The 26,259-nt window shown below is 38.1% G+C and overlaps 1 pseudogene across 1 annotated transcript; it reads left to right on the forward strand.

Moving 5' to 3' along the window:
* Positions 1-24,614: 24,614 nt before the first annotated feature.
* LOC308492326 (keratin, type II cytoskeletal 8-like) lies at positions 24,615-25,908 on the forward strand (annotated as a pseudogene). Its single transcript has one exon. The product of its transcript is annotated as a keratin, type II cytoskeletal 8-like (transcript).
* Positions 25,909-26,259: the final 351 nt, after the last annotated feature.

Raw genomic sequence — 26,259 nt, forward strand, 5'->3', positions numbered from 1 at the left:
TGCCCAGAATATGGAAGGATGGAGATAAATGAGTCTGGTGCCAGGACAGAAGGAGACAGTAGGGGGCATAATTTCTCAGCTGTGCCTTCCTTGAGGGTGATAGGCACAGCCAAATTTTGCCCCAAATATACTTTATATCAAGGAGAATCTCTATTTCTTCAAGCCATTTGTGGCTTTGGGACTAAGAAGTTTGCAAAAGGCAAGGAGCTGTGAATAAAGGATTAGAATTTGTCATGATTGTCAGTCTTTCCTTTTCAATGGCTACTTGCCCAGAGCTTATAAAACATTCAAAAGTCTCTTTCATCCTAAAAAGAAAAATCAACCGAACTAAATATGAGTCTTTCTTCACCCTGTAATAGTTGCAAACTACCTCTTTATCTCCTTTCTTCCTTTGATAAACAAATTCCTCAAAAATGTGTGTACTCACCCTCTCCTTTCATTCACTGTTATACACAGCTGCCAGGCTTGTGTCCTACAACCCACAGAACCACAATGACAAACGTTATCAATGGCCCTCCTTGGCCATAATCAAAGGACTCCTTTATTCATTCAAAAAGATTTTATTATGTATCTGCTCTGCATCAGGCACTCATTGTTCCAGGCCCTTGGACATAGTGGTGTAAAGGCTTTCTCAAAGCTTACATTTTAGTGGGCTCCTTTTAGATCTTAAGTCTCTGTAGTATTTGCCCTCCTTGAGCTTTACCTTCTGGAAACACTTTCTTGCTTTCAATGACACAGTCTCCAGTGCTCCTCCTTCTTTTTTTATTGTTCCTTCTCAGCCTCTTTGGTGCGTTCCTCTTTCTCTACCTGTTCATTAAAGCCTAACATTCGGTAGTTTGTATTCTAGGCTATTTAGATTTATCCTCCAAGATTTTATCCTCTGACTTTAATTCTTAAATATGTATCTCAATATCCATATGACCATCTCCCTCCAGACATCTTCCAGTGGATGGCATCTCAGTGTCAACATAACCAAAGATGGACACTGTGTGCTGTGCCCCCAAGCTGCTCTTTCTCCTGAGATTCCCATCTCAGTGAATACTGCCATGTAATCATGAAAGCTGAGAATCAGCCTGGACACATTTGTTTTACTCTTACGTTCCCTGTGCCTACAGCCTCTGATCTAGTGCAAGCCCCTCATCATCTCACCTGGAACACTGCCAGAGTCTCCTTGCCTCCAGACTGGTCCCATCCAATTCATCTTTCACACTGCTATCAGAGTAATCTGCATAAATTGCAAATTTGTCCATGTCTCTCTCCAATATTCTCCATTTCCTCTAGCAGCAGTTATCAAAGTATGAGACCCCAAGACACTGTCAGGTGGTCCACAAGATCAAATTATTTTCTTTATAATACTAAGATATTATTTACCCTTTTCACTGCATTGATATTTGCACTGATTGCAAAAGCATTGGTGGGTAAAACAACAGGTGCTTTAGCATAAAATAAGGCCATGAAGCCAAATGTACTATGTACAAGTACTTGTATTCTTCACACCCAAAACATGCAGAAAGAAAAGAAGCCAGTTTCTCTTTATGTCCCTGATGAAGCAGTAAAAAATATTAATTTTATTAAATCTCAGCCCTTGAATGAGTACCTTTTTAATACTCTCTGTGTCAACATGCATCCATAAAGCAATTCTGCTACATACCAAAGAATGATTGTTGTCTCAGGGAAAAGCATTGATGAAATCATTTGAGTTGCAAGCTATGCTAGCCTTCCTCCCTTCCCATAACACCATTTTTACTTGAAAGCATGACTGATAAACAAACTATGGTTATTCAGACTTGGGTATTTGGCAGGCATGTTCTTAAAATTAATGAAGTATGCTTATCACTTAAAGGAAAGTATCTGACAGTGTTAATTGCCAATGATAAAATTTGATCTTTCAAGAAAAAAATTAGAATTTTGGAAAACATGTATGTGCCACTATGAGCGTGATAGCTTCCTAATACTTAACAACTTTTCTGATGAGATTGGTGGATTATTAATAAATGTGTGGGGTTTCTCTTGGATCATATACATGAGATGTGTCAACATTTGGAAGTCTCAGTAAGCCAATATTTTTTAAATGGCCAATGATTGATGTTATAAAGTTATGCATAAATAAAAAACGATGTATTCAGATGCAAGATGGACCAATGGATTTTAATGTAACAGTTTAAAATGTTCATTAATATGGCTTCAGAGTCCACATTGTAACTAACCTATAAGAAACTACCACTTATCAAATTTTAGTGTAGTATCAAAGAATATTCATAATTATCTTAAAAAGCTATTAAAATACTTTTCCCTTTTCCAACAATATCTGTATTTTCTTCATATACCTCGACCAAAACAACATATTGCAAAAAAAAATTGAATGCTGATGTAAGGATCCAACTGTCTTCTATTAAGCCAGATACTTCTTAAAATTTTTCTGTTTTGAAAAACTGATAGACATAGACAGTAATTTAGTGGTTACCAGAGGCCAAGGGGGGAGGAGGGTGGTAGATGAGAGTAAACGGGATCAAATTTATGATGGAAGGAGAACTGACACACAATGTGATATATAGATGATGTATTACAGAATTGTACACTTGAAACCTATATAACTTTACTAACCATTGTCACCCCAATACACTTTAATTAAAACAATTTTTTTCTGTTTTGGGCAATACAAATGTTATTTATGCTAACATGTAATGGGTTTATTATTTTTTAATGTCTAAAAATATTAAACATTCTTAGTTTCAATTTTGAATATAATAAATATCCATATATATAATCCACATAAACACAAAATGCTTTGAATCCTCAATAATTTTTTAAAGTGTAAAGGAGTCCGAAAGCCAAAATTTTGAAAATTGCTGACCTATTGAAGTCTCAATTTCTTTTTTTTCCCCTAGGTATTTTTATTTTTAATGTTTATTTTAATTCTACAGATTACTTTCACTCTTAATGTTCACGGTTAAAAATCTGATCACTGATAAATAACAGTAGTTTATGAAAGAATTATGAAAACAAAAGTTAAATCTCCAAAGTTGAGAAATGTTCATCCTTAAACTAAATGATTTGTCTTACTAATAAAAGTATTTTTGCTTTTGATGAAGTCCAATTAACCTATTTTTTAATCTTTTGTTGCCTGTGCTCTGGAATCACCTCAATGAAATCACTGCTAAATTAGTGTCAGTAAGTGTTTTTTCTGTTTTCTTTTAAGAGTTTTGTAGATTTAGCTCTTAAGTTTAAGTCTTTAATCCATTATTAGTTAATTTTGGTTTGTGATGTAAGAAGGTCCCAGTTTCTTTGCACAACATATTAGGCCATCTATTGTTTGTTCTTCACCAATCTCTCCAGCCTCTGCTCTCAGTGCACCCCTCCCACCCCTGTCAGGCCACATATCCACCATCTCCATGTGCCAGGCTTTTTCCAGCCTTTATGCCTTTGCTCACCCTTTGCCTGAACTACCCTTTTCTTATTTTGTTTTGTCTTGTCTTTTTTCAGCCTTTCAAACGTCTATCAATAACTTCAAAACACACTATTGTCATTGCCTTTAATGAGACGACCAACTCCCCACACACACCAACTCTATTAGGAAGATTTAACCACTCTCTCCTTTGTGTCCCTAGGTACTTCTACAAGCACCCATAACACTTCGGTGCTGATTCTCCAATTTAACCTTCAGGCCTTACTCTGAGTAAAATTGTGGATAGTTCCTTAATGCCGTGCTTCCCCGAAAATAAGATCTAGCTGGACAATCAGCTCCAATGCATCTTTTGAGCAAAAATTAATATAAGACCCAGTATCGTATTGTATTGTATTGTATTGTATGGTATTGTAATATTATATTATATTATATTATATTATATTATATTATATTATATTATATTATATTATATTATATTCCCTGTATTATATTATGTTGTATTACATTACATTACATTTCATCACATCACATCATATTATATTAAGACCCGGTCTTATATTATAGTAAAATAAGACTACATCTTATATTAATTTTTGCTTCAAAAGACGCATTAAATCTGATTATTCGGCTAGGTCTTATTTTCCGGGGAAATACGGTATTAGGCAAATGAATTGTTTAAAAATTTTTTTCTGTTCCTAACAAAGCCGCTTTGGACATGCTTGTACATGTCTCCTTGGGCACCTGTACAAGAGGCTTTCAAAAGGATATTTCTGGAAGGGGAATTACTAGGTCATAGGGTTTGTGCATCTTCACCTTCACTAAGTATTCCTAAGTTGTTCTCCAAACTGGTTGTATAAATATATACCACCACCAGCAATGAATAAAACCTTCTGATTTTTCCACATTCGTGTCAACTTAATGTTGTCACACTAATTTTTTTAAACTGATGGCTGTGAAATAATATCTGATTGTTATTTTAATTTCCTAATTACTGAGATAAAAATCTTTCTATGACCCACCCAGGTTTCCTGTTCTGTAAATTGCCTGGTCAGAAATATCCTTCTTTGTCTTTCTGTTGGGTTGTCTTTTTCTTACTGATTTGTAATTCTTTATGTATTCTGGATACTACCATTTTTCTGCTATATATATGTGTTGCAAATCACTTTGCCCTGTGTGTGACTGATCTGTTAACTTGGTCTATGGAGTCTTCTATTGTACAAAAAATTCAATCGTTAATATAATCACATTTATCAATCTTTTTCTTTATACTTGAAGCTTTTTATTGTTTAACAGATTCTCCCCCATCCCAGGTTCATGTGATATCACATATATTTTTGTCTAAAACTTTGAGAATTTTACTTTTCACATTTAGGTCTTTAATCCTTCTAGAATTTATTTTTTAGTAAGGTGTAAATAAGGAATCTACTTTTTCTATTCCCATATGTGTAATCAATAGGTCCAAATCCACTAATGAAATATTTCATGCTTTCATAATTGATTTGAAATGGTATTTGCCATTGGCCTTTTATTTTATTGCATCGGTCTACTTGAAGAGTCAGCAAAATTTTTCTATAAAGGGCCAGATAGTAAATATTTTCTGGTTTGTGGGCCATAGAGTCTCTGTCACAATTATGCAAATGTGTTGCTGTAGTGTGAAAGCAACTAACAAGTGTGGCTATTCCTCAATGAAACTTCACTTACAAAGCAGGCATTGTGCTGGATTTGGCACACAGGTTGTTGTTTGATGACCTCTAGTCTATTTATCTACTCTTGCACCAATATGACACTATTTCAATTATATGTGTAACTTTGTGTAACTTTATCTTTTATGTTTCTGTTTGGTTGAGTCAATTTCCCCCTCCTTGTTTTTTAAAATTGGCAAAGCTATCTGTGGCCCTTTTTCCTTCCAAATAAATAGGATCACCTTTAAAATTTCATCAACATCTCTGATTTGAAAGGAGGAGGGGTTTCTTCTATTTTACTTTTCTAACTTCTTCAACTGGACAGCTAACTCTTGATTTTCAGTCTTTCTTCTTGTACATTTCCTTTAACTATTGCTTTAGCTATGTCTCACAGATTTGGTTGCTATCGTTTTTATTGTTCTTATAAATACTTTCTAACACCCATTATGAGTTCTTGTTTGAATTATGAATTATTTAGAAGTGTGCTTAAATTGTCCAAACTGGACAATTGTCCAGTTTGGACAATTTAAGCAATGGGTTGGGTTTATCTATTTTTTAGTTATTAATTTCATGTTTAATTACATTGTGCTTGAAGAATCTAGTCTAATTATATAAACTGGGCTTTTTGGGGGGGATTTGTTGAAACTTGTTTTGTGGCCTAGTACATGGTAAAATTTTACAAGTATTTTAGAATGCTTGAAAAAATGTATTGTTAGGAGCCAAGTTCTGTATTTTTTTGTTTAGATCAAACTTATTGCCTGTATTGTTCTAAACTTTCCAACATGGCTATGGATTTCTCAGGGTATTTTTTTGATGTTGTTGTTGTTGTTTTTACTATTTATTTATTTATACTTTCAATATTATTTTATATTAATTTCAGGTATACAGCACAGTGGTTAGACGTTTATATAATTTCAGAAGTGATCCCCCTGACTAGTCTAGTACCCACCTGACATTCTACATAGTTATTACCATATTGACTATATTCCCTGTGCTTTACTCTACATCCCTATGATTATTTTGTAACTATAAATTTGTACTTCTTAATCCCTTCCCCTTTCTCACTCACCCCCAACCCTCCTCCCGTATCTATGTTCTCTGTATCTATGAATTTGTTTCTGTTTTATTTGTTTGTTTATTTTGTTCTTTAGATTCCACATATAAGCAAAATCACATTACATCTGTTTTTGTTTCTCTGACATACTCCACTCAGCACAATATCCTCCAGGCCCATCCATGTGGCAGTAAATGGCAAGAACCCATTCCCTTACATGACAAAGCAATATTCCACTGCATATATGTACCACCTCCTCTTTATTCATTCAATCATCAATGGACACCCAGGCTGCCTCCACATCTTGGCCATTGTAAACAATGCTGCAATGAACATATGGATGCACATGTCCCCTCGCAGTAGCATTTTGGGTTTCTCTGGATTAATACCTAGAAATGAGATTACTGGGTTCTTCTTTGTCTCTTCTCATAGCCTTTGTTTTAAAGTCATTTTGTCTGGTATATAAGTATTGCTACCTCAGCTTTTTGTTTTGTTTCCATTTTCATTAAATATCTTTTTCCCATTCCTTATCCCTTTACTTTCAGTCTGTGTATGCCTTTTATTCTGAAGTGAGTCTCTTTATAGGCAGCATATGTAAGGATCTTGTTTTCTTATCCATGCATCCACCCTATCTTTTGAGTGGAACATTTAATCCATTTACACTTAAAGTAGTTATTGATAGATATATAGTTATTGCCATTTTATTATTTGTTCATATTTTTGTTCATTTTGTTTCCTTCTTCTTCTCAAGAAGTCCCTCTAACATTTCTTGTAATACTGGTTTGGTGGTGATGAACTCCTTTAGCCTTTTCTTGTCTGGGAAGCTCTTTATCTGTCCTTCAATTCTAAATGATAGTTTTGCTGGGTAGAATAATTTTGGCTGCAGGTCCTAGCTTTTCATCACTTTGAATATTTCCTGCCAATTCCTTTTGGCCTGCAAAGTTTCTGTTAAGAAATCAGCTGACAGTCTTATGGGAGCTCCCTTGTAAGTAACTAACTGCTTTTCTCTTGCTGCTTTTAAAATTCTATCTTTGTCTTTAACTTTTGGCATTTGAAATATGATGTGTCTTGGTGTGGGCCTATTTGGGTTCAACTTGTTTGGGACTCTCTGCACTTCCTCAGCTTGTATATCTATTTTCTTCACCAAGTTAGAGAAGTTTTCAGTCATTATTTCTTCAAATAGGTTTTCAATTCCTTGCTCTCTCTCTCTTCTCCTTCTGGTATCCCTATGATGTGAATGTTGTTACACTTGATGTTGTCCCACAGGCCCCTTAAAGAATCTTCATTTTGGGGATTCTTTCTACTTTTGGCTGCTGTGATTTTGTGTTTCTTCTACCTTATCTTCTAAATCGTTTATTTGATCCTCTGCTTCATCTAATCTATGGTTGACTCCCTCTAATGTATTCTTTTTTTTCTAATGTATGCTTTATTTCAGTTATTGTATTCTTTATTTCTGACTGGCTATTTTTTATGGTTTCTGTCTCCATTTTTATGTTTCCTATCTCTTTTTTGAAGTTCTCCCTGAGATCACTGAGCAGACTAATAACCAGTGTTTGGAAGTCTGCATCTGATAGATTGCTTGTCTCCATTTTGTTCAGTTCTTTTTCTGGAGCTTTGTTCTTTTTTGTTTTGTTTTGTTTTGTTTTTTGGGGGGTACATGTTTCTTTGTCTCCCCATTTTGGCTGCCTCCCTGTGTTTGTTTTTATGTATTAAGTAGGACTGCTATGTCTTCCAGTCTTAGTAGAGTGGCATTACGAGTACATAGGAGGTGTCCTGTGGGATCTGGTAGTGCAGTCTCCCTGATCACCAGAGCAGGGTACTCCAGGAGCGTCCTTTGTGTGGGTTCCGTGTGCCCTCCTGTTATGCTGAATCTTGATTGCTGTTGTCAGATCAGTGGGTGGGATTGACCCTCAGGCTCATTGGCTCTGTGGTTTGGCCACATTCATAGCCCATGGGCTGCTGTGCAGGGGCCTCTAGTGCTTGCTGATATCACTATTTGAGTGTGCTGCTTGTGGGGTTAAGTGGGTGATGCTCTGTTGTTGTCTGAAGCTGACCTCCACATATATTGGTTTGGGGACTCTTGGGAGGGGTTCCTTTGCAGCTCTAGGTCAGGCACTGCCTGTGACTGGCTGGGGACTACCTGGTAGGACCTAGAAAGTGGTCAATGGTTGGTCGCTGCCTGTGCTGGACCTGAAGGCATGTGGGAGAGGTCACACTGCAAAGAGGATGGCTGCCACCAATCTCTCCCAGGCCTGAGGGAGCACTGCAAAATTCCAGGGCACCCTGAGGTCCGTTGCCACCTGATGGCTGCCTGTAAGGCTTAGCTACTGATAGAGCCTCCTGTTGTATATGAGTTGAGTGAGGCAGGGTCTCAGGAATTCACCAGGGTGGGGTGAGTGGTATTCACCAGGTTAATGTAGATTCTGGTTTGGCAACAGGGTTGAGCCTGGGGCCCCTTGCTAAAGTCTTAGAGCATACTGAGGCAGCCGTTGCCTGCCTGGGGCCCACTGACCCCTGAGAAGTGTCCATGAAAGACTGTTGCGTGGGCCAAGACTAGCTACTGGCTGTGGAATTGCCTCCAGTGGCATGCGACTCGAGGCCAGCTATTTGCTGTTGAAAGAGCCTCCTGTAGTGTACAGAGCAGGGCTGGCTGTCAATCATTGAAAGTGCCTCTGGCATTGAGTGAGTTGGGTGGGGTTGGGTCCAAGGGAGTCACCAGGGTGAAGCAAGCAGAGCTTACCAGGCCAATGCAGATTCAGATTTGGTCCTGTTGGGGAAGATTCAACATAGGAAAGATGGTGCCCTCCTGCCAACTGCACAGGAGGAGGGTTCGACACAGAGAAAATTACGACTGTCCCTCCAATCTTGCCCTAAAGCCACACAACTCAGTCTCTCCCTGTATGTCTCTAGTGCCTCTTGAGTTGCCGTCCCTCTGCTGGAGCTCAGGGTGAGTGCCTGCAAGCAAATGAGTCTGTGTGCTGGCCCTTTAAGATGACATCTGTGTTTTCAGCTGCCTTCTGTCTCAATTGGATTGTCAGAATCCCCAGTTTTTCCACAGAAAGATATTCTGGGGGCTCCTCTTCCCAGCACCAGTATTCTGTGCTGGGGAGCCTGGTGTGGGGCTAGGGACCCTCACTCCTCCTGGGTTTGTGGCGGACCTCTGAGGTCTAGGTATCACTCCTGATTCTCAACTACCACATGCAAGTATGGGGCCAGCTGATTTCACATCTCTGCCCCTACCAGTCTCAATGGGGCTTCTTCTTTATATCCTTAGTTAGAGGACTTCTTTTGAGTTAGTTTTCAGATGGTCCTCCAGGTTAATTGTTCTAAAATTTAGTTGTAATTTTAATGTGGTCATGGGAGGATGCAAGCACAGCATTTACCTTATCATCTTGCCTTGCTTTTCCTGCAATACTGCCTTTTGACTGAAAAAAATCTATTTCATGTTGTGTTAAAGAAGCTACACAGCAGCTTTAAAAATTAGTTTATACCTGGTTTATATTTTTTTGGTTCCTTTACTTTTAAACTCTGTGTTTTCACATTTCAATTGTTGTTTTCAAATAGCATCCAGCTGAAAGTTTGGTGGTGGTGGTAGGAATTTGAGTAAATTTATTTATTTTGTTTATTTTTCTTTTGAAAATATGTAAACCTACACAGTGACTACCACTGTACCCCTTAATTAAGCTTTGCTAACTGTTAGTCTTGCAAATTTTCTCTCTCTGTGTGTATCTTTTATTACAAGTCATTTATGCTACACACATCATGACACTTCATTCCTAAATATTCCAAAACATATTTCCAAAGAAGAACAACATTTTTTATATAGCTACATCACCATTACCACACCTGGGAAAATCAACATTAATTCAATAATACCATGTGATATTTGGATTTTCCCAGATGGTTTTCCCCTTTCATTTAGGATTCATTCAAAATTTATGCGTTGCCTCTGGCCACTATATCTCTTTAATTTCCATTAACCTAGATAGTCCCTCTCACTTCCTTTTGTTCTCCATCATGTTGAATCCTTTATACAGTCCAGGCCTATTTTTCTGCAATAAATTCCACACTCTGAATTTGTCTGAATTTTCCCCCATCATTAGATTAATCTCAAACATTCATGGTAAGAACACCATATAAAAGATGGTGTCTATCTGCAGGTAATGCCAAACTTGACTGCTTCATTGAGTTAGCAACTCCCAGATTTCTCCACTGTAAAGGCACAAGTTCTCCTTTCTAACTAAAAAGTAATCTGTGATGTTTACCTTGAAACCAAATAAATATATTTTACTCAATTATTTTAGCATTCATTGATGAAACTCATTTGCATAAATTATTACACTGAAGAGTTACAAATAATGGTTTTTTGTAATTTCATCATCCTTTCCATATTTATCAGCTAGCATTCTTCCATAAGGAAGGAATTTCTCTTCCCTTATTTCCATCTCTCTGTCTCTCTGTCTGTCTCTCTCTGTTTCTGTCTCTCTCTCTCTCTCTCTCTGTCTCTCTCTCTCTCTTTCACACACACACACACACACACAATAACTTTCTATACTATAAATTGCATATATTTAAAGTGTATAATTTGATGATGTGTGTATACTCCCATCAAACGATCACCACAATAAAGATATGAACCTTTTTATCACCTTAGAAGTTCCCTCATTTTCCAACCCCAAGCAAGCATTGATCTGCTTTCTGTCACTATAGATATGTTTGTATTTTCCAAAATTATGCACAAGTGGAATCACACATTAGACACCCTTTTTTGCCTGATTTAATGATTTTGAGATTTATTCACTTTTCTTTTGATTGCTAAGTAATATTCTGTTGTGTGAATATACCATAAAATTAAATTCATTCACCTGTGGGTGAACATTGGGTTATTTCTGATTTGGGGCTGTTACAAATAAAGCTGCTATGAGTATTCTTCTACCAGCTTTTGTCTAGGCATAAGTTTTTGTTTCTCTTGGGAAAATACCTAGTAACGGAATAACTGGGTCAAATGGTATGTATATATTTAAATTTTTAAAAATCTGCAAACTGTTTTTCAATGTGGATGTACCAATTTATGTCCTCAGTAGCAGTATAAGAAGTTCTAGTTGCTCCATACCCATGCCAGTTGGTATGATCAGTCCTTTTCATTGTAGATTCTAATGGGTGTATAATGATATCTAATGATGGTTTTAATTTTCATTTCCCTGATGAATAATGGCATTGAATATCTTTTCATGTGATTATTGCCCATTCATATATCTTTGTTTGTGAACTCTCTGTTCAAACCTGTCATTTTTTTTTGTTGTTATTAAGTTGTTCCTATTCTTATTTATCACATTTAAAGATTTCCTTTTATATTCTGGATGCAGGTCCGTTGTCTCATATATATTGTAAATATTTTTTTCAGTACGGTATTTGTATGGTATTTGCTCTACAATGTCTTTCAGAAAATATTTTTTTTTAATTTTTAGGAAGCTCAATTTATCAAGTTTTTTCTTTTATGGTTTGTGTCTTTATAGTTCTAAGAAATATTTGCATAACCTAAGGTTACAAAGATTTTCTCTTAGAAGTTTTATAGCTTTAGGTTTTATATTTAGATATACAATTTATTTTAAGTTTATTTTTATGTATGTGTTCATTTTTTCCAATACGGATATCCAGTATTTATAGTTCTATTTCTTTAAGAGACTTTCCTTTCCCTATTTAAACAGTCTTTGAATCTGTGTTGAAAATCAACTGCATTTTTATTTGTCTCTATTCCTGGGCTCTCTATCTGTCCTACTGATCTATATGCTTACCATTTGCCAATACCAAACTATTATTGAAAGTTTACAGTAGTCTTGAAATTAAGTAGTATAAGTCTTCCAACTTGTTCTTCTTTTTAAACATTGCTTTGGGTATCCTAGGTCCTTTGTATTTTCATATAAATTTTAGAACGAGTTTGTCAGTTTCTACAAAATAGCCTGTTGGAATTTTAATTGGGATTCTGTTGACTCTGTAGACCTATTTGGGGAGAATTGTAATCTTAACAATATTGGGTCTTACAATATATGAATATGGTAAGTCTCTCCATTTGCATGTTGGTCTTTAATTTCCTTCAGCTTTTAAACTATTATTCCTAAGTGTTTCAGGTTCTTTGGTGCTATTGTAAATGAACTCATTTTAAAATTTTATTTCCTACTTTTTGCTACTGGAATCCGAAAAGTGATTTTTGTGTATTAACCTTGTATCCTGCAACTTTACTAAATTCCCTTAGTTCTAGGAATTGTTTTATAGATTACATTGAATTTTCTTTGAAAATAACCATATTATGTGCAAACAGGGACAGTTTTGCTTCTTTCTTTCCCATCGTCATGACTTTTACTTATTTTTATTGCATATTGCAATAGCTAAGACCTCCTATACAAGGTTGAATGGAAGTAATAAAAGTGAGGTCTTTGCCTTGCCCAATGTTAGGGAGAAATAATTTAATCTTTTCATCATTGAGTATGACGTTATCTGTAAGGTTTTTTGTAACTGCCTTTTATTAGATTAAGAAAGTTTCACAGTTTGCTGAATTTTAAACATCATTCTTTCAGCACTTATCAGCCAGTGTATAAAGAAGATCCCTCCCCTTTCCTACATTTCTCTCTCAATCTTTCCTTTAAAAAAAATGACTAATAACTTGTAAATTAATTTGTTCCATTTGTTGTAATTCATTCCCATATTTCTGATACTCACATTGTCCCAAATTTGGTCACTGGGAACCCCTTTATGTCAGCTCTCGTGTCCTTTTAATGTGACCTCTTTTATCTTTGAGCACTTCCTTGCTTTTTTGGCACAATAGATGTGTGAAGTTCACATTGTGCTTTCCTTGTGCCAGATGTGGAATCATGTACTTTTCTAAGCAACTGTACTTTCTTTTAATGAGGAATGATATTTGGAAGCCAAGAGATGGTTGCTAAGCATACTCATTGGTATCTTATATATCACTGCTTCTAGATACTTTCAGAAGACAGAACTAATACACACACACCTTATATGAATGACTTCAAATAAAATACAGCATTACACGGTTCTTCATTACCTTCACCTATTTAATCTTTGATTCTCTCTTCTCCCACATGTTTTCCCAAACCATGTTTTCCCAAACACAATATTTTTACTCTTTGCTATATCCTACAATACTGTTTTCTTTACTATGTTACTACATGACAAATATATTTGTTCATGGTAATAGTAAAGGGCACCATAGTGAATCTCATGGGTTCCAGACATAGTCCTCCTTGTCCCCATTATATAGAAGAAAAATTTTTTTTCTGTGCTAATTCAAACCAATCATCCAAGCCGGTAGAATGACTCCCTCCTCTAAGACTTGAAAGGCCAAAAATAGCTAGTGGAAAGTCTCAGCTTCCAATTTAACCATTTTTTTATGGTGAAAATATTTCTACCCTGGGCATTATGACCTCCAGTCCCATAAAGCCCAAAAATGCACGGATAAAAAGCAATAAGTCTTAAGTTGGTTTTTCAGATATAAAAGTAAGAGAGGCCCTTCCATCTCTACATTCATTCCCTAGATCCATGCATTCTGGCTATGGAAGATGGCACTGTAGAGTGCTTTCTGGTCATGCCCTTGGACAACATCCTAGCCTTGCAAAATGTTATCCCAAGTTCGTTCTATAAATGACCATTTATCAGGCAATTTCATCATTCTACCAAGCTGGTAGTTAATGGGCCACATGGTAAGGCCTTTGAAATTAGAGGCCATCATCTCATTGCCATTCTCCTTTCACTGTAAAACATTTTCTCTGATTGGAGAGAATGTTATGTGTAATGCCATGACAATGAATAAGCTTTTCTTTAAGTACATGAATGGTGATGCTGGCATCAACTTTACTGGCAAAGAAGAGAAATCTGTATCTATTATTATGAAAACAAATAACTGCCCTTTAATGATGGAAGGTATCTAATGTAATCAGCCTGACATTAGGTGACTGGCTGCTATCCCTAGATAATAGTGCCATGTTGGGGACTCATTATTGCCCTTTGCTGTTGGTAGGTATCATTCAGGAGTGGTGGTAGCCAGAGCATCTTTGGTGAGAACAAATGCAGGCTATTGCACCAATCAATAATCTCTATCTTGCCACCAAAGTAACTTTTTTTTTCCATTGGTCCATTGAGCAAGCACCCAGATGGCTGAGGAAGAAGGCAAAATGACAGTCACAGGATGGATCATCTAGTCCACTTAATTATTGAGTGCCTCCTCCACAGTGGATGCTGTGGTGTGCTACTATCTTCATGCTCTATTACAAAAGATCTATCTGCATTTCTATCTCCCAAATCTCCTTGTTATCAATTTTCCAACTTTGTCTTTCCAAGTGCTTGATTAGCTGGCCAACCTATTAGTAACTGTCCATAAGTCAATGCAGTCATACCTCAAGTCATATTTCCTTCCACAGAGAGTGTAACCAGATATATTTCCAGATATTCTGCCCATGGAGGGGATTTCCCTTCACCACAGTCTTTCAGGGCATTGATTGGTTGCATTGCCGTGCTGGAGCCACCCACCTCTAGCCAGTGCCAGTATGTGTGCAGACTCATTGTAAAATTAGGCTTCTGATTATTCCTCCTCTGTTAATTGGTCATAAAAAAATACTGCATAAGGCTGTAGTTGTAGGTTTAGGGTGTGATGGCAACAGAGTGGGAGTAGGTACCACAGGAGTCTAAGCTACCTGCTAATCTAATTTATTTGTTCATTCTGGACCAACCACTTCCATTAATCACATTGCATATGTCCAATTTCATGATTTAGTGGATCAGAGAATACCCAAGTTATGATGAGTATTTCAGATCACATAGTTACTTGATCAGGCACTCAATTTCTATCAGAGCACTAACAAGCCAAGAACTGCTTTTTGTAGTCATTAGCAGAAGATGAACAGCCTTACTCCAAATCCCTAGGGGTAGATGATGTGATTCTCTTCCCTATCTACCAAAGACACTAATTACCATTGAAACTGCAAGGTCATAAGGCCCAAGAAACAGGAAGCTTGCACTGTGGTCTGAATCTGTTTTAGAGTTTCTTTTTCATGGCCTCATTCAAAACTGACAGCTTTATTAATTACCTGGTAAATAGATCAGAGTGACACATGAAGTACGTGTTTACCTCCAAAACCTAAAGAGGTCCATCAAGTACTATGCCTCTTTCTTCATGGTAGGCAGAGCAAGGTACAGAAATTTGTCTCTTACTTTATAGAAGAATATCCTGACATGATCTAGGCAAATGGCTTGTTTTTCTTTTTCTTTTTCTTTTTTTTTTACTAGTTTACTGTCTCAAGTTTCATGGGGTTTATCATCTATCTTATGGCATACATATGTTTTATTAAGACATTTGAGATGTGCTGTATTTCCTACTCACCAGATTTAATTAACATAATAACATCATTGTAATGGACAAAATAATTTTCTATAAAACATCAAAATTCTAAGATACCTTAATGCTATATTGTGCCAGAGAGCAGAACAGTTGATGACTCTGAGAAGAGACAATGAAAGTGTACTGCTGACTCTGCTATGTGAAAGCAAACTGCTCTGATTATCTTTATTGATCAGAATAGAATAGAAAACAGTCACTAGGTTCATAGTTGCATACCAAACACCAGGATATCTGCCAATTTCTCCAATAAATATACTACACCAAGAGACAGCAGCTTAGATTAAAGTTACCACATGATTAAGTTTCATTCTCAAAGACCTACATAACTTTTCTACCCGCTAAACATGTGAAATAAAGGTGAATGCTATAGAAATCACCATCGCCTGCATTATAAAAGTACTTGATGAGGAAAATATATCTGAAATTCTTTTATGGAAAGACAGTTCCAAGGTCTTCTTTTTGACTCATTATACCTTAACACCTCTCATGCCACAGAGAAGAGAACCAACGTGGAGATTGTTAGTTACCAAGCATGTCTAAGTTTCACTACACATTCATATATATATATATATATATATATATATATATATATATATATATATATATATATATATGAATCTATACAGAGGGTGCCAAAAATATATACACATTTTAAGAAAGGAAAAAATTGTATTAAAATTGTAATACTCAATATATGCTGATAACAAAAAATAAATACGAGTCATGTGTATACATTTTTTTGGCACCACTGGTATATATGTATATGTATACATATATACTTTTGGGTGTTCTTAGAAGTATATCCACAATATCTTGAGTCATGTTGTGGCTCACCAGACCTATACATATATAGTAATACATATATATTTATGACAAAATTTCAGGGCCCCTTTCCTAAGGATCTCAACTTACTCCTCAATCAAGAGACCCCAAGTCTGTTTGAACTGAATTGTGTTATAAATAGGTAAGAGGCTATGAAACCCCATTACAGCATCTTGAGTCATGTTGTGGCCCACCAGACCTAGAACACTTCCACAGATGGACTCTCCAGTCTATTCCTTTGTAAGTCTCATTAATTTGCTACCATACAAATTTATGTGAGTAAAAATACAGATTCCCCCTCTATCCCAGCAGCTTATAATGGTAATTTTGTCCAATATGTCTCTGATGGCCAAATACCATCATCAGGCTTTTACCATGCCAAGATTTATTATTTCCACTGAAGTCAGGAAACCCATTTCCATTGCCACATTTGCCACCATGATCTCTGGCCCATGGCAGATAGCTACAATGTTTTTTCAGTAATTCTGGTGCTCTCCTGAGCAATGCAGTTTGTTTATCTTAATAAAAGGAATATCCTCTTGAACCTCTTAAGATGTGAAAGTTATGCAGTGGCTGAGCAAGTGGCTCATGATAAGTCCATTTCAATAATCTCATTTCTTAAGTCTTTAGATTCCTTTCTCTACATTATTGGTTGTAAGTTCATGCCATTTGAGTATGATCCATGAATCAGAACTTGTTCTAAATGCACAATCTCAGGCCCAGCCCAGACCCACAGAATCAGAATATACATTTTAACAAGATTTTCAAGTGATATTCTGCATATTAAAGTGTGAAAAAAACTTGGTCTACACCATTGTTGATATGTTAAATCTAGAATTTGAGGTGAGTGCTCCAAAATCAATAAATTCAGCCTGATCTAATCTTATGTTCTAAATTCCTAGATCTCACACCTTCAGAATCCACTCTCATACATTTTGCCTATAAGGAAACAATCACTTTAAAATATGACCTGGCAGAGAGGGAACTACCCCTAGGGTTCTGGGCAGATATAGTAATGGTCTTGTCTACATAAGAAAATTTAATTTTAAAATGTATTGCAAAATTTATAAGCACATGTGAGTTGAAGTAATTTATAACATATGTGTACCTCTTTGGAGCTGGTTGTTGTTGAAACAACATAGATCTCTTTGCCTCTGTAGTTCCTTAGATCCACTTATCTAATGATAGTTACATCATTACTAATGATATCACATAATCCATCATGCTGCCCATAAACACTGCTGCCAATGTCTCTCTCAAAAGTGGTTATTCTGATTCATTCACCATGACCAGAACTTCAAGTTTATCCAGAGTACAGAATACAGAATGAGAAAGATAATTTGTTTTCTGGTCGTGTTAAATTTACCATTCAAATTTTAATAGTGTAAACATAGAATAGCATGTCTTCCAGCCATATCTTAAACACTTTAAGCCATAATGACTGCACTCCTAGAATGTAGTCTCCTTTGGTGTTATGCAGTCTCCTACCTTCACCCCACTCCCCCACCCCACCCTCCCCAGTAGCACCACCAGGAGAGAGAGAGAATAAGCAAAAGGCCTATGGGCAGAGTGAAAAGAGTAGTTCCATTTGTGCATTGAATATCTGTCCTTCCCTCAATCAACATGGTTTAAGATTGACCTAGGAGAGCACAACGATACCATGTCAATCAGGGTCAACAGAAGGTATGGATTAGGACATGAGCAGCAGTCTCAAAAGCCTTCAGAGAAGACAAGCACAGCCACTCCCAGAGGATTTCCTAGCATGTGGCACAGAGTCTGTGAAAGGGGTAGATGGCCACCAGGTGAGCCAGCAGTGAAGGGTTCACATGGTAAAGGACACATGCTCTCACCCCACTGCCCTTGAGTACTACTGATTAGAAGCAGCAGCCATATAATGAGTCCACCTAAGAGGCACAATCCCAAAGGGCAAAAATCCAGTAGTCTAGAGCTCTTAACTCATCCTGTCTTGTGGGAGTGAGAGTCACCTAAAGTAAGCATATCAGCACTATCCTGGTGGCCCAAACCTAGATATGGGTAAAAATGCCTCAAAAGGGATCAGTGGTGACTGGGACCAATGCAGGTCCCAGACCAGGCTCAGAGCTCCCTGCCCATCTGGTCTGGGGCACTGGAAGAAGGCTTAGAAAAAATTGAGTAAGGCACTTCCACCTTTCAGAATCTGATCTGGGACCTGATCTTGTTTTGGTCACCTTGCCAGTTCCAGCCTCCAAAGAGGGAGTTAGAAAATTGTGAAGCAGATGCTTCAGGTAACACAAAATTACACAGAACCACATGCAGGCTTGGGTGTTCTGTCTGTACAGCATTGCTGTCCCAAGCACTAGAGGGGAACTTAGAAACTTTTGAGGAAGGCACTCCAAGCATGTCTCTAATTCCCTCCTTTAGTGTTGGGACTAGAGTAAGAGTTCTGCTTGTCTGGATCTAAAGACAATTTTAACTAGGGTCTCTTTTCTGAGATATCCTACCACTCCCCACCTTGACTAAAACTAACCGGAAGCCCAAAGACAAGTGAGTTTGAATAATGGAGTATATAGAGGTCAGCTTCTTGGAACAAAAAGCAGTATGCAGAAAGGTGGGAGTAGTCTGTGGAGACAAATTGAAAATATCCAGCACATAAATTGACAAGTGTTTTTCCTTACCCTTTTTATGATATTAATTTCTTATCTTCTAATCTCTATTATTGCTAATAAGTTGAATTTTTCTATTGCAGACACTCTCAGTAATTTTTTCAGCTCTGTATTCTAGTTCATGAATTCTCTCTCCAACTATGTTGAATCCATCACTTAAATAGTCTATTGAGTTTTTCATTTCAATAACTCATTTTCATTTTTAGAAATTCTATTTTTTTCTTTTTCTTTTAAAATAGTGATTTTTAAATAGTCTCTATTTTTTCCTTTTATCTCTCTATAAGTATTTGATTTTTCAATAAAGCAGTTTTTAGGTGAAATTAAATTTTTTTTATTTTGCTGGCTTTTATTCATGATAAATTATTTTTGGTGGGATTTTACTTTCTATGCAAGTCCTGTACAACCTGAGTTATGGAGTGGTCCTGCATTTATTTTGCCAAATGAGTTCGATTTATTACTAAGTTCAAATTTTTTTTAAGTTCCAATTTTTATGTGAATTTCTCAGCCTTAAAGTTTCTGAACCACATGATTCAGCAATATTTAGACTCCAATTCTGTGCGTGGTGTAGACTTGGCCTTTAATTTTTCTTAAGTAAATATTCTTTCCATTCAGCATTTCTGAAAGTGACAAACTCCTTGCCATCTTCATATGGCCTTCTATCTTTGCATGATTATAAAAACTGAAGCTTAATTCCTGGTCTGAAACTGCACCTTCCCTCTAGACTCTTTTGTCATTCTCACCTCTACCCTGTCCCACCCCCTGTTGTCTCAATGTCAGCTTCAGTGTTTACAACTTTACTTTCAGAATTTTATTTGCTTTTCTGTTTGATTTTTTGTGGCTTCTAAAGACTTCCTTGGTTTTTCTTCTCAGCTCAGCTCTGCTTTAAAATTTTTAAGTTATATGTTATCTACAATTTCTAGAAATTTGTAATGGAAGAGGTGTCTTACTGTCTCAGGTTTGGGAACCTGGTGGTTTCCAGAATCAGAAGTCCTCACTATATTTCAAATAAATTTAATTTAATTCACCTAAATTTATTAAGCATTTATTGAGATCCTAGAATATGTCAATTCATCAGTAGACTTTGGAAATAAAGAACTAAGTAAGACCCAGTCCCTGCTTTTAGGAAATTTACGGTCAAGTGGAAAATACAGGCATAGTTTTATATTATAATACAATTTGGTAATGCATGCCCATTTTGTAGAATAAACAGTGGAGTGGATGGATTGAAAGGATAAATGGCAACAGGCCAGAGACCAGTAAAGTGATTATTTGTCTAAGAGATTATGGTGATCTCTACTCGTGTGTCCATAGGGGAATTTCTTCCCAACATTTCTTGAGAAGTTTTGTGTTTTTCTAAATCCTGAACCTAAGAAAATTATAGTAATCAGTTGAGAAATTAAAAAATGAAAGTATTCTATTTCTCTTGTAAGAATTAGAGCTTAACTGTTAACATGGAGATATTACTGACTAAAAGAAATCCACTCCACATCAAGTCAAATTCAAGAGCAGAAAGCACTAAGCCTCAGAGTGAAATATTCAAGTTGACGTTTCTGGGAACTGGGGCAGGAGCATGGAAGAGAAGCAGTCACAATCTAATCAGTCAGTCTTGCTTATGGCTATTGACATGGTGAAAGTGTGTTTCTGTGGCACTGTCTGCTAATAAGGATAAGTCATTCTTGAGAATAAAATAAGTATGATTGGTGTGCTAAGAAATAAGTTTTAGAAGAAAAACAATTCTCTAAATGAGCAATTTTGACATGTAATTCTGTGAGGCACTGTTTACTTGTTAGAAGGTATAAATGCTATGTTATTTGAATATTACTAAGTGTTCACTGGCATTTATGGTGCTTAAATGTTCATCCTAAGCTACAGTTCTTTGCAAATATTTTGACAAAAGAAATACAATGAGGAGGACGGCCTAGTGGCTCAGGCAGTTAGAGCTCCATGCTCCTAACTCCGAAGGCTGCCAGTTCGATTCCCACATGGGCCAATGGGCTCTCAACCACAAGGTTGCCAGTTCAACTCCTCAAGTCCCGCAGAAAAACGGCAACTGGACCTGGAGCTGAGCTGTGCCCTCCACAACTAAGATTGAAAGGACAACAACTTGACTTGGAAAAAAAAGCCTGGAAGTACACACTGTTCCCCAATAAAGTCCTGTTCCCCTTCCCCAATAAAATCTTTAAAAAAAAAAAGAAAAGAAAAGAAATACAATGAGAAGAACAGGTTAATGTTGTTATATAATGCTCTAATAAGAGACCAGAAAGTGATTTAAATTTTGTATTTAAAAAAGCAATATCTATTTCAATGGCATAACAAAGACTAGGGCAAGCAAATAAAATATTTTCATTGTTAAAAAAAGAAAGTGATCTTATTTGAAGCAACAAGTTGACTAATGCCCAATGTGAAGACGCTTTTGAATATATCTTAGACCTACCAATTCAACTAACCTCAACAGAAGATGAAAGACATTTTTCTACACCTGGAATGCTTGTCTTAAAACAAAGATCAAGACTACTAAACAGTGAAATTCATGCTTGTGTGACATATAATTTGATTGTAAGGATAATATTTAACTATTAAAGATTTGCAATATTATCTTTCAATTTTTAAAATGATTTTTGCTTGGCATTACTTTGTGTTAATATTCCCTTCTAATTTTATCTTCTAATTATTATCAAATGTCCATATTAAGTAGAAGTCAATTTTACATGTTACTGAAATATATAATTTTGTCATAATATTTTGGTTTATAATAGTAATAACCAAGCATTTATTATTATACCTTTTTCCTTTTTACATAAAATCTTTCGAATATTTAGTATAATCTATCACAGAAAAACTATTCATTGTTTATTACTGTGGCCAACCCTTATTATTTAAAAACACGTAATAATTTCTTGATCAAGATGATAGAGTGGGTAAATGCTGTGCTAGCCTCCTCTGACAACCACATCAAAATTACAACAAAACTACAGAACAAGCATCATTGAAAACTTCCTGAAGTGTAGCTGAACCAAAGCCCTACAACTAAGGACATACAAAAGAAGCTACCTTGAGACTGATAGGAGGGGCAGAGATACAGAACAAGCTGGTCCCACATCTGCATGAGACCATATCAGGAGGAATATCTTGGCTACGAAGATCCCCCACACTTGAAGGAATGAGGGATCCCAGTCCCACACAAGGCTTCTCAGCCCAGGGTTCCAGGGCTAGGGAAAGAAGTCCCCATAACTTTAGGCTGTGAAAACCAGCAAAGATTGTAGCTGAGTAAGACGGAGGGTGGCTGGAGTCCCAGGCATTGCTCTTTAAGGGCCTGCACATTAACTTACTTGCTGACAGACTCACACACTCTAAACTCCAGCACTGGGGCAGCACCTTGAAATGTGCCAGGGACATACAGAGAGAAACTGAATTATCTGGCTTCAGGGTGAGGGCAGGAGGGACAGCTTTCTCCCAGATGAAGAAGCTGGTGGAAGCCATTGTTTCTTTGTTGAGCCCTACCTGATCCCAGTGTGCAGACACAGGCAGTGCCATATCTGAGTCTCCATCAACCTGGCTAACACTGTTCATTTGTCATGCCCTGATAATATACTGAGACCCCACCCCATCCAACTTGCAGACTCATCCAAACCCCTTCTAGGGGCTTTTCCATACAAACAACCTATCTTGACTTATACTGCGGACTTTCCTAAAAATCTCTCAAAGGTTCACAAAACTCAAACAAGCAGCATCTGGCTTCAATGAGTTCCATATCTCTCGCTTAGTGCCCCAAATCTGGCATGAGCAATACCTGGCCTCTGTTAATGCTTTGGCTTCTTGAGGTACCTCCAAGCCCAGAATGGGTGGCAGCCACCTGCAAATTGCTTTGTAGCTCATGGCAGGTATCCCTGGACAGGACATAGGGTGTGGCTGAACATGGCCTACAGCCAGGCCCCTCTCAAGAGGCCCCAGTCCTGGCACACCCCATGGCCAGCTTTAGACAAGCTGGAGCATCACTTGGTCACCTCCAAGAACAACACACCCAAAGGGCAGACTAGGCAGACACCAGAACTCTACTAAAGTGAATCCTGCTCTGTAGTGTCAGCCTCTAAACAACAGCTCACCCACTGTAGTGACAGCCAGTTCTCACAACAAATCAGCTTGAGAATCAATCCCTCCCATTGACATGTAAACAGCAACCAAGGCTCAACTACAACAGGAGGGCAAAAACAAAATACTCAAGTGACAAACCTGGAGCACCCAGATCAGGTGACCAGGGATACTGTGCCACGACCCCACAGGATACCTACTACATAAAGCCACACTACTATAACTAGAGGCATAGCAGCTCTCCCTCATATATAGAAACAAACACAGGGAGGCAGCTCAAATGGGGAGACAAAGAAATATGTTCCAAATCAAAGAATAGGACAAAGCTGCAGAAAAAGAACTAAACAAAATAGAGACAAGCAAACTTCCAGACACAGAGTTCCAAACACTGGTTATAAGGAAGCTCAATGATCTCAGGGAGAACTTCAACAAAGAGATAGGAAACATAAAAATGGAGATACAAATCATAAAAAAGAACCAGTCAGAAATAGAGAATACAATAACTGAAATGAAGAATACATTAGAGTAAATCAAGAGTAGATTAGATGAAGCAGAGGACAGAATCAGCAATATAGAAGATAAAGTAACAGAAAACACCCAATCAGAACAGCAATCAGTAAAAAGAATCCAAAAAGATGAGGATTCTTGAAGGGACCTCTGGGACAACATCAAGCAGACCAACATTAACATCATCGGGGTACTAAAAGAAGAGAGAGAGAAGCAATTGAAAATCGATTTAAATAAATAATGACAGAAAACCTCCCTAACCTAATGAAGGAAATGAACATATAAGCCCAGGAAGTGCAGAGAGTACCAGAAAAACGAACACAAGGAGGCCCACACCAAGACACATCATAATTAAAATGTCAAAGGTTAAAGACGAAGAAAGAATCTTAAAAGCGACAAGGAAAAGAAGTTAGTTACCTACAAGGGAGATCCCATAAGACCGTCAGCTGATTTCTCAACAGAAACTTTGCAGACCAGAAGGGATTGGCAGGAAATATTCAAAGTGATGAAAAGCGAGGACCTACAACCAAGGCTAGTCTACCCAGCAAAGCTATCATTTGTAAGTTGAAGGAGCTTCCCAAACAAGAAAAAGTTAAAGAAGTTCATCACCACCAAACCAGAACTACAAGGAATGTTAGAGAAACTTCTTTAATGGGGGGCGGGGGGAGATAAAAAAATATGAATCATACAATGGCAATAACTACACATCTATCAACAATTACTTTCAATGTAAATAGATTAAATGCTCCAATCAGAAGATAGGGTGGCTGAGGAAGCAGCTTTTTTGGCTCCTTCTCGAGTCTCTGTCTGGTTTTATCTCCTCACTTCCACTACAGACTCCACCAGGTGCACAAGGGTGACCCAGAAGACCTACAATGTGTCCACCTCTGGCCCCTGGGACTACATTAGCTGCTCGTAGTTGAATGCTACTGGCTCCTGTATCAGCTCCTCATCCTTTTTCTGGGTGGGTGGCAGCTACCAGACTGGCCTGGGCATCAACATGAATCTGGTCAGGGATTACAGCAGGGCTGGGAGTATGGGGACCATTACAGCTATCCAAGTGAACCACAGCTTTTTGAGTCCCCTGAAGCTGGAGGTGGACCCCAACATCCAGGCCATGCACAACCAGGAGAAGGAGCAGATTTGCCTCCTTCATCGACAAGGTGCTGAGTCTGGAGCAGCAGAACAAGATTCTGGAGGCCAAGTGGAACCTCCTTAAGCAGCAGCCGATGACTCCAGCAACATGGACAACATGTTTGAGAGCTACATCAACAACCTTCGGTGGTAACTGGACACGTTGGCCCAGGAGAAACTGAAGCTGGAGTCGGAGTTTGGCATCAGGGGCTGGTGGAGAACTTGAAGAATAAGTACGAGGATGAGATCAACAAGTGCACAGAGATGGAGGATGAATTTGTCCTCATCAAGAAGGATGTGGATGAAGCTTATATGAACAAGGTAGAGCTGGAGTCCCTCCTGGAAGGGCTGACTGATGAGATCAACTTCTACAGGCAGCTGTATGCAGAGGAGGTCTGTGAGCTGCAGGCCCATATCTCCCACACGTCTGTGGTGCTGTCCATGGACAACAACGGCTCCCTTGACCTGGATGGCATCATTGCTGAGGTTAAGGCCCAGTCTGAGGAGACTGCCAAACACAGCAGGCCTGAGGCTGAGACCATGTACCAGATCAAGTACAAAGAGCTGCAGACATTGGCTGGAAAGCAAAGGGATGACCTGTGTCGCACGAAGACGGAGATTTCTGAGATGAACCAGAACATCAGCCGAATCCAGGCTGAGACCGAAGCCCTCAAAGGCCAGAGGGTTTCCCTGGAGGCTGTCATCACTTATGCTGAGCAGCGAGGGGAGCTGGCCCTCAAGGATGCTCAGGCCAAAGTCGCCAAGTTGGAGGCCACTCTGAGAGCCGCCAAGCAGGACATGACCTGACACCTGTGTGAGTACCAGGAGCTCATGAACGTCAAGCTGGCCCTTGATGTGGAGATTGCCACCTACAGGAAGCTGCTGGAGGGCGAGGAAAGCCGGCTGGAGTCTGGGATGCAAAACATGAGTATCCCTACCAAGACCACAAGCCGCTACTCAGGTGACTTGCAGCCGATGGGAACATCACAAGCCCTGGCTTCAACTACGGCTTAAACTTCCAGTCCAATTTCAGCTCAGGTGGGGGCTCTGGCTCCTTCAGTTGCACAAGCACCAGCTTCTCCAAGACCGTGGTTGTGAAGAGGATAGAGACTTAAGATGGCAAGCTGGTGTCTGAGTCATCTGATGTCCTGCCGAAGTAAAAGCCTAGGCTACCAGGGTCCCTCCTGGCGTCCAACCCTGTGGGAAAGGAGCTGAGCAAGGAAGTGTTGGGCACAGGAGATGACCCAGTCCTCAGCCCACCCTTGGGGGAGGAGTCTACTGCTTGGGGGACCTCCTCTTATCCATGCCCCCAACTTAAAGCCAAGTCATGTTTTTCCCAAAATAGAGTCTCAGCTGGCTGTGCCAACCCTAAAAAAAAGAGAGGGAAAAGACCCTTACATATTCTGCCTGCAATAGACTCACTTCAGATCAAAGACATACACAGACTGAAAGTAAAGGGATGGAAAAAATATTTCATGAAAATTGAAACAAACCAAAAAAAAAAAAAAAGA

This window comes from Rhinolophus hipposideros (assembly GCF_964194185.1).
Source record: "Rhinolophus hipposideros genome assembly, chromosome: 24".
NCBI lineage: Eukaryota > Metazoa > Chordata > Mammalia > Chiroptera > Rhinolophidae > Rhinolophus > Rhinolophus hipposideros.